This window comes from Cajanus cajan, chromosome 8 (genome assembly GCF_000230855.2).
Source record: "Cajanus cajan strain Asha chromosome 8, NIPB_CcT2T_4, whole genome shotgun sequence".
Lineage (NCBI taxonomy): Eukaryota > Viridiplantae > Streptophyta > Magnoliopsida > Fabales > Fabaceae > Cajanus > Cajanus cajan.
Genome location: NC_138524.1, coordinates 9,528,030 through 9,535,909, shown reverse-complemented (window position 1 = coordinate 9,535,909; position 7,880 = coordinate 9,528,030).

The following is a 7,880-nucleotide window of genomic DNA, read 5'->3' as shown; positions in this document are numbered from 1 at the left end:
TAATCGATTATGTGCCAAGCATAATCGATTATGCAGGGTGTTTTCGCTGATAGTGGAATCCGGAACGGCCCGTTCCAAAATATATTTTATGAGGAAAACGCGAAATCAGAACGGGCCGTTCCACTTTTGAAACGGGCCGTTCCACATACCCCAGAACGTCCCGTTTCGGTATGAGAACGGGCCGTTCTGGTTATGTGAAAGAGCCATGCAAAATGCGTCCAGAACGGCCCGTTCCGGACCCGTTCTGGGCACATTAATTTATTAATTGATCCGTATATATATATATATATATATATATATATATATATATATAATATTTAATATATAATACCTTAAATAATTATATTAAATATTAATATTATATATATATAAATTAAATTTTAATATTAAATAATTATATTTAATTTATATATAATTAATATTTAATATATAATACCTTAAATAATTATATTAAATATTAATATTATATATATATATAAATTAAATTTTAATATTAAATAATTATATTTAATTTATATATAATTAATATTTAATATATAATACCTTAAATAATTATATTAAATATTAATATTATATATATATATATAAATTAAATATTAATATTAAATAATTATATTTAATATATATATATATATATATATATTAATATTTAATATATAATACCTTAAATAATTATATTAAATATTAATAGTATATATATATATAAATTAAATATTAATATTAAATAGTTATATTTAATTTATATATAATTAATATTTAATATATAATACCTTAAATAATTATATTAAATATTAATATTATATATATATATATATAAATTAAATATTAATATTAAATAATTATATCTAATTTATATATATATATATTAATATTTAATATATAATACCTTAAATAATTATATTAAATATTAATATTATTATTTATTATAATTAGTATCATTATTATTTATTATGATTCTTATTATTTTTCTAATATTTATTATTATTCTTATCATTATTTATTATTTTTTTAATAAATTATATCTATTAATATAATTTTATTGTTATTATTATTAATTATAATAAATAATATTTTACTCATTTCTAATCCAAGGGTAAAAGTGTAAATTATATATTCATCTCTTAAATTTTTAATTTTTATCTATCATTAAATTTAAAGCAAATATTTAAATTAATTTATTTTTAAATTAATTTTTTTATAATTTTTTAGTTAAAATTTATATATTTATCTTTTAATTATAATAATTATAAACTTTTTTTTAACCTAAGGGCAAAATAGTAATCTTTCACAATTATCAATTAAAAAATTTATTTTTATCTATCACATCAATCAATTCATTCACAAACTTTCACAAACTTTCTCTACACTTTCCACTCACTTTCTCTTAATCCAAACAACCTCATTTTCCACTCACTTTCCATTCAAATCCCTCCTTTTCCACTCCCCCTTTTCCATCTTCAAATCCAAACAAAGCCTTAATGATTAGAGACTAAATTGATTTAATTGTTTATACTTTAAAGGGATGTTGCTATGATGTGACTTTGGAATAATTTGAGAAATAAAATAAAAAACAGAAACTATAAACAAAAAGTATGAGCATTTTTTTTTATCCAAAAGCATGAGCATTTATATGTGATGAAGAATATATTAAAACTATCTAATGCTTTTCTTCTTTTAGTAAATAAGATTATTTAGTAAATAATTAATCTTAACACATACCCTTAATTAAAAGTTAAAACATAACTTCCTTAAAATAAACAGTTTATATAATTTATATTTGTACCGTCCTGGTCGGGTACCGATCTGATACCCCTTACAGGTTTGGATCCGATGATTCGCGAATATGGATATTCTCGGTCGGCAGACGATCTAACCTCTCACGTGGGTAAGATCAGTCGGACCGCGATTTTCCTCCCTGGAAGAGCTTAATCTGGGCGGGCTCGGCCAGGATTTGCTCGGCCAGGATGTACTCGGTCATGGTAAGCTCGGCCAGGATGTGGTCGGCCGAAGGCCGAGTAGGTCTCACCCCTTGGACTGGTTCGAGAATCAAGGATAAAAATCCTATCTTTGATAATCAAATATTCCCAAGGAAAACCGTTATGGAAATCCTCGCGCTTACAAGGCTCAGAAAGCCCATGAACAGAAAAGTATAAAAACCAAAAACCCTAGAATTAAGGAGAAAGAATTCACTTTTAAATGCTCTAGCTTTAAGGCTCAACCTAGGAAAAAACTCTAGCTCACCCTTTGGCCAGAACAATATTATTTTTAAAAGATGATTTAAGGACTAAATAATTAAGTTAACACTCAAGAGGTTGTATTAAGGGATAGTCTCATGCAACGTGACAAATTAAAATTCAAATATCTTCATTAAAAAATGCGTTCATGATCAATATAATTATATTGTAAATAATATTGTGTATGATAAAAGACACTTGTGACTTTTTTCGGATAAGTAAATTGATATCACTTGTATACCTTTTAAAAGATTAAACCAATTTTTTACTTATCTATTTTTTTTTCCTATGTGTCTCTTTAAGAGACGATTTTTTTGGTGACATTGTTAAACACTAGATATATGAACATTTCTCTAGCGGAGATTTTAACTTTTATATTCACCACGTTGTGAGGTATTAATTAATCCTTTCTAATGAAACTAATCACAGTACTTACTTATAATGCATAACATGAGAATTGACAAAGTAAAAATAAAAATTAAAAGAAAGAAAAAATAAATAATCTACGTTTTTTGTTTAGTATTTTTTTTTATTATAGAGAGGGAAATAAATACTACTACTGCACAAGGTCTCATGAATTTTTTCAAACTTAGCTTAGCTACCTAGATTGAAAGTTAGACTATAAATTCTAAAATGTTTTGTTTTGATGCCAACCGTTAAAAAAAATCTTAAAGATAAAACCTACGATAAATAACGTCATAACTGGTTTTCATGTCAAGGTTGATGAGTTCAAAGATGGCGAGTTTTAAAATAGTTTCGAAGGCAAGAAACAAACAAGGACCAAACTAAGAAAGAATCAAGTTTTTTTTTTTTTAGGTAAAAAAGAACCAAAGTCTTAATGCATTTTAAGTTTTGTCTTATCACATATGTTTCCTTAGACAAACAATGTTAATTACACTGTTTAAAATCATGGAATTAAAGGAGAAAGCAATCTAAGGGAGAAAATTTTAAATAAAAAATAATGATTTTTTACTATTTATTTAGAAATAAAAATGAAAAGGAAGACTTTTTTTCTTCACAAATAAATTTGCCCCTAGAATTGTGAAAATAAGAGGATGGCTAATTTTTTTTTTTATTGTTTTAGTTAGATTAAAAATTAAATAATTTTATATCAATAATAATAATAATAATAAATACTTTTATGTTAAAAGTAATAAAGTAAAATATTTATTTTAGATTAAACGTATTTGTAAATTACATAAAAAATCATATTATTTATTAATTTATTTTCACACCCAATTCTGTACATTTAATAAATAAATAAATAAATTTATCGATTTATATCTAGTTTTTTTTATCTATGTAAATAACATATTTATTCTATTTTTTTTTTAATTTATATCGCTCTTATTTGTTTTATTTATTTTCTTCTTATTTTACTCTTTATTCAAATATGTCTTCAATTTTTTTTTAAGGTCAACTTTGTTGGCCTCCCCTAAGGCCCTACTTAAGGGGGTTAGCAGTCATTGTAGTATTTTTTTTTTCTTCTTTTCCCTGTTTCCTTTTCTCTATGTAAAAATAAATAAATGAATGAATCTTTGAACGTCAAAATCTCACTTTAGGTTGATGATTTAGGACTTTATATATTTTTTTCTTGTAAAATCATTTATAGACACTTTTTTTTAAAGACATTATGATATATTATATAAAAGAATTTTTTTTATTTATATGTATTTTTCTTTTACATGAAACAATTATCTTATGATAAATTTATAAGTAAATTACAATGACATTTCATAAAATTTCGTAAAATTGTACTAATACTCTTTAATTTTTCTATCCCTACAATAATCACTCATAAATGTTTAAAAAATATTATACTAACATTTTTTTATATATTACTTTAACTCACTTAATTATTTGAAAAACATTAAATTATGATTTCTTATAAAAGAGGTTAATACAAGTGGATTCTATTTTAAATAAGAGTTTCAATTATATTGATATCGTTTTTTTTTTCTCTCTCAAAATTCATACTTTTATTTTTAAACATATAAATTTTTTATTCATCAAAATTATAATAATGACATTCAGAGTTTGAATATAAAATCATGTGTATACTACTTAGAATCTCCTTTGTATATATGAAATTCCTTTTTAATATTGGTCTATTTCATTAATTATCATATTAAGTAAGTAATTAAAATTAATACTATTTAACCTTTATCAAATAAACAATTAAATATTGTTAACAAATAGACATTTAAAATATTATCAAGATTTCTGTGTATGAAGGATTAAAGTAGTGTATATTTAATTAAGATATATGACCCACAAGATTAAGAAAAATTTATAATATGAAATGTGGGAATTTTTTAATAAATTTTAATTAATAATTAAAATAATGTTAAAAAAAATATATTTAATATCAACATTGATGTAATGCTTTTTAGTTATATTCCAAATTAGAAAGGGTAAAGCTTTAAAATCTAAAGGGCATAATTATACTTGTACGTTGCTTTCAAGTGTTCAACTGTTCAAGTTGAGGTGTCCCACGTGCTCCGTTACCCACCAGCTGCTTTAAAACGACAAATTTATAAATTATGCACGTGAATTATGACTAATAATAATAATAATAATAATAATAATAATAATAATAATAATAATAATATTATTATTATTATTATTATTATTATTATTATTATTATTATTATTATTATTATTATTATTATTATTACGACGTACTACTTTATTAAGGTATTTAGATTTAGATTAAGGTCAAATGGTCCAAAATTATTTTCTAATATCACGTCTGTAAATATAAAATAGGCGGAAGTAAGCATAACGATAAAAAGTAAAAGAATAATCCCAAAATTTTATGTAAATTTTTTCTAACGCGAATAAAGAAAAATTACAGAATCTAGTCAAGTATAAGTTATCTACTGTGAAATTAAACTTACAATAATTTTTCTTTCTCAATCGGTTCACTCAAATAATCTCGCATTTTTCATATAATCATAAAGCATAGTGAAAATAACTCTCAATTACCATTATTTTTAACTTTTTAAACAATATAAAATTTTATAGCCGAAACAATGTATAATTGATTTTGAATTAGTGAGAAATAGAAACAACAAAAGAGAAAAGAAAGTAAATTAACTATCATTTAATACAAAGTCTTCGTCATCTCCCCACAACAATGAAGATATATGAGTAAGACAAGAAAGTTATACGATTAAAGTGTTAAACAAGGTATTCCCAATCTTAGCAAGAGAATATGGTATTTTATTCTTTTCACGAAAAAAATGATGGAAAGAAAAATTCCATGATAGATCGGAGAAAACTCTAATTTTAGAATTTAAAGGAGCATAAGGGTGAATCAATGAAACTCCCTAATTGATAAGAGAAATGATCACTTGTAAATATGATATTTACATATTATATTTAGAAATAGACAAATCATGAAAAATTGCTAATATTTGTATTTGAAGTAAAATCACACAAATATGCATATCATTTTATCCAATTCTTGAGTTAATCTCTGAAAACTCCTCCAAAATTGGAAAGATTTGGGTTTCCTTCCGAGTTACCATATGTATTCAACTTAACAAAGTGTTTTGGAGATGGATTTTATCCTATCATATAAAGTCTTGATACTCGAAGACTAATAAATAATGTCATTAATCAAGTATTTTGATTGATAATAAACTAATGTTACCAAACTATATCTAGAAATACTTCAATGTTCTTGGACTTCCAAATGTACCATGTTGTAACAAGAAAATGAATCAAGAAATTGATTTTGGCTTAAAATTATTTTAAATAAAAAATATTTTATATTTTATTATTGTCATTCATTAAATTATAAATATTTAAATATAAATTACATCACTTTAAAATCAATTTTGACAAAAAAAAAATCATTTTTAAGTATTTTTCATAAACTCCCTACTTAAAGAATCAAACGTGCACCAAATGTTTCACCAACCGGAGGCATGCATGTTTGGTTATGTGAGGTAAAGGATTTGAATCATTCCATGCGTGTCGTTTTGAAGCTGAAGTAGCTTTTGCATGTTTTAAATATTTGAGGTGAAAATGTGTATAGATGTGTCGTGAGTAATGAATATAGTGTTGGGATAAATTTCTTAAATCAAATATAGAAATTATCCATTAATCAATATTAAGAACCGTTATCTCAGATTATAGAGTTAATGTTAATAATAGGGACCTGTATCCATTGACGTTAATCAAAAGGTTACAGTAGAATAGTCTTTTGGTGCAATGATCTTCCTCGGCCAAATCACTAAATTCCTTAACGGGACTTGATATTACTTTTCTGATGAGGAGATAGAGATATGTGTTTCTGATTTGACATATTAGAGACCATGACCATTTTTATGATTTTAAACCTATTAGGGTTCTCATTAACTTTTAACGGGCCAAATCTGGTTTTCACTTATTTGGGCTCATATAATTTTTTTTCTGTTGGCAGTCTAAAGGTTCACTAAAATTAGATCACTTTTATTGTGCTCAACTAAATGTAAATAATTAATATAAATACTACAAATAATATATGTAGTCCACAATAATTATTAGAAATAAAATTTCTAACAGAACCAAGTGCAAATTGAATTTGTTAATTTTGAAAAATGTTTTTTTTTCGTGAAAAAGTTTTAAAACAATATTTTTGAAAAAGATCTTTTACATTCATTTATTCTTTGAGTGGGTTCATACTTTTGTTAATATAGCTAAGGTTAAAATATTTAAAACAAAATGAAGATATTTTAAACGTAATTCTCAAACAACTTAAGGGAGACATGGCCAAAATAGCTAGCGAGATTACTTGAGTCTAAGGTCCAATCACATCCACGATAATGGGTGTGTATGTATTTTGGTGAATGAGTGTAAAATTGATTTTGAATAAAATAATTACGTATAATTGATTTTGATTAAAATTGATTGTGAAGTAATATGATTTATATTTGAATGTTTTAATTTAAAAATAATTAAGAAATAAAAATTGGTATAGAACATTTTATAATTTTTATCTAACAAAAAAACTACTTAAACCCCCATCCACATAAAATCAGGTATGAAGCTTCAATCTAAATACAAAATCAAACATATGAATATTTATTTAAATAAAAATAATACTAATTGATATTTTAATAATATTTAAATGAATTAATCTGAATCTACCGTATTTATAAATAAGTTTAGTTCATGTAAAATTAAACTCAATTTTTAGATGAAAAAAACACAATTAAAAGAAATTTTTTGAGAATATTTACGATCTAAATCATTTAATCATGTGTCTTATTTTACTTTATTGAATCTTTTATTGTCGTGTCACATTTGAACAACTCATTTAAATTCATAAATATTTATCTCTTTATTCTATATTTCATATTTTCTCTCTTTCACAAACACATACATAATAAATAATTCACAATAAAAAAATTATTTATATAAAAAACTTTTTTATTTTATTTTAAACAACTCAAAATTATATGTGACATACAAAAACAATATTTTATTTTTAAGCAACATACTCTTAATAAAAATAATTAGTCTTGCGTGTAAAAGTTACTCATTATTAAATGGACATGTTCTTTAAATAATTACGAGCAATTATGCATCCATTGAAATTTTAATCGAAAGCTGTTTCGAATTAATTGTGATTGACGTTTATAGTTTTTTAATTAT